Source organism: Ixodes scapularis, unplaced genomic scaffold, assembly GCF_016920785.2.
Source record: "Ixodes scapularis isolate PalLabHiFi unplaced genomic scaffold, ASM1692078v2 ptg000800l_1__unscaffolded, whole genome shotgun sequence".
Lineage (NCBI taxonomy): Eukaryota > Metazoa > Arthropoda > Arachnida > Ixodida > Ixodidae > Ixodes > Ixodes scapularis.
The window spans coordinates 1806962-1809220 of record NW_024610039.1 but is presented as its reverse complement, the minus strand read 5'-3'; the positions used below and the strand labels follow the sequence as shown (position 1 = coordinate 1809220).

General features: G+C 44.9%; 1 pseudogene; it reads right to left on the bottom strand.

Moving 5' to 3' along the window:
- Window positions 1–729: 729 nt before the first annotated feature.
- LOC121834228 lies at window positions 730–1936 on the bottom strand (annotated as a pseudogene).
- Between the last annotated feature and the right edge of the window lie 323 nt (window positions 1937–2259).

The window sequence follows — 2259 nt, the reverse complement described above, 5'->3', positions numbered from 1 at the left end:
CAGGCACTTTGATCAATCGGTCTGCTTTTTTAGTATGAAGTTCTCCGGCACATTTACACCAAACCAAATGTTTGTCAGATATTCCCTCTCTAACTTGGTAAGTGAACGCTTTACCCATTAACTCCCGAGATATAAATACGAGATCAAGGATATTATTGGTTGTATTTGAAATTCTCGTGGGACATGTAACAATTTGCGTCAAATCATTATCAAATGCCATATTAACCAAAAGTTCCGAGTGCTTGCAATTAAAGTTTAAAGATGTTAAATTTTCCCAGTTGATGTTGGGAAGGTTAAAATCACCTGCGATTACAATGTTTGAAAAACGTCGTCTTTGCAGATTTACAAAGTCGTATAGTTTTTCTAATACGCTTTCAGAAGCATTTGACGGTCGGTAGATCGCCCCGAGGAGAATCGGACTATTATGAATACGCAGCTTGACCCAGATCGATTCGATGTTTAAGGTATCGTGAATTAATGTTTCATCGATATTATTTTTAAGAACTATTGCCACTCCTCCCCCTCTCGTGTCCCGGTCTTTTCGGAAATTTTATGTGTTGGTGGAATGATTTCGTTATCGGTAATATTATCGTGCAACCATGTTTCTGTTACCACAACTATATCAGGGTCATCGGACAATAACATGTGTTCTAGTTCAGCAGTTTTATTTACTACAGTTCTGGCGTTTACATTGATAAGAGTGAACGAACGAGATCTCGAGCACTGTTGTCATTCGTTGTTAGATTCCGCGTGTCTGTCGTCTCGTTGCCTCGAGTTAATCAGAATACGAACGTTTTTCACGGGATCCCACTGATAGCAAGAATTGCCAACTATCAACTTTTCGAATCTTAGCACGACGTTCTGGCCTTTGTCACGGTCTTCTTTGGCACTGTTCCAGAGAAGCTTCCTTTTTTTGTCTGATATGAATCCAAAAGTCTTCAGATATTGAGATTTTGGTTCCCTTAAGTTTCCGTGCATTTTTCAGGATGTTTTCTTTTACATTATAGTCAAAGAGTTTCAATATTACAGGCCTGGATTTCCCCTTAGTCGGTCTTCCAATCCTATGAATCCTCTCCACCCTATCATCTTCAATGCCTAGTTTGTCTTCAAGAATATCAGAGATGATAACTTTTTCTATATCCCGCTTAGTTTCGTTGATATTTTCAGGAATTCCAAAAAAGATTAAATTGTTTCTGCGGATTCGGTTTTCTAGGTAGTCTACTTTGTTCTCGAGCGAAGAAACTGTTTGTTTTAATTTGAGCACAGTTCTCGAAAAAGTGTCAAAATGTTTTGAGACGCTCTTGAATTATTCAGCGGTTTCTTCAAGAGCACCTATTCTTTCGCCGACCTTCTTTTGAGTGAATTTTATTTCCTTAATCGCCTCGAATATCTTATTTTGACCTACCGAAAGTTTTTGTAAGGTTTCTTCCGTACCTGGGCCTGGATTACTTTCAATATCTCCAGAGAGTAAGAGAAGATTACACAAATCAAAGCACTCAGCGAAAATACACCGTAGCCGTTGTGGGTGCGGCAGCACAATGAGAAACAATTTGTTACTTCTCAATCCATAATGGCGTTTGCCACTAACCTTTACGATGAAAAGTGGCTTGAGCATGTTGTCGCGTAGGCTGCCACACCCACTGAACTGCTCCGGTTTCGGCGCCGTTGATATAGGCTTCTCGGAGGACGTTGCTGCTGTTGGCCGGTTGGCGCCGCCCTGGTCGGTGATTACAGTTTCGCTGGTGACTCGTGGAAACGGCGGCAATGGCTGGTGGACTGACGTTGCAGAAAACGCCCCGCCGTGGACGCGTGAGCAATCAACCCAGTCTGCGGTGATCGAGGCGTCCGACCATCCGATGTCTGTCCCCTTACGCTGGCTGGGTGGCCGTGTCCCGATCAGCAGATCAATCTGTACGATGAAAAGTGGTTTGAGCATGTTGTCGCGTAGGCTGCCACACCCACTGAACTGCTCCGGTTTCGGCGCCGTTGATATAGGCTTCTCGGAGGACGTTGCTGCTGTTGGCTGGTTGGCGACGCCCTGGTCGGTGATTACAGTTTCGCTGGTGACTCGTGGAAACGGCGGCAATGGCTGGTGGACTGACGTTGCAGAAAACGCCCCGCCGTGGAAGCGTGAGCCATCAGCCCAGTCTGCGGTGATCGAGGCGTCCGACCATCCGATGTCTGTCCCCTTACGCTGGCTGGGTGGCCGTGTCCCGATCGGCAGAGCAATCTGTGCGATGAAAAGTGGTTTGAGCATGT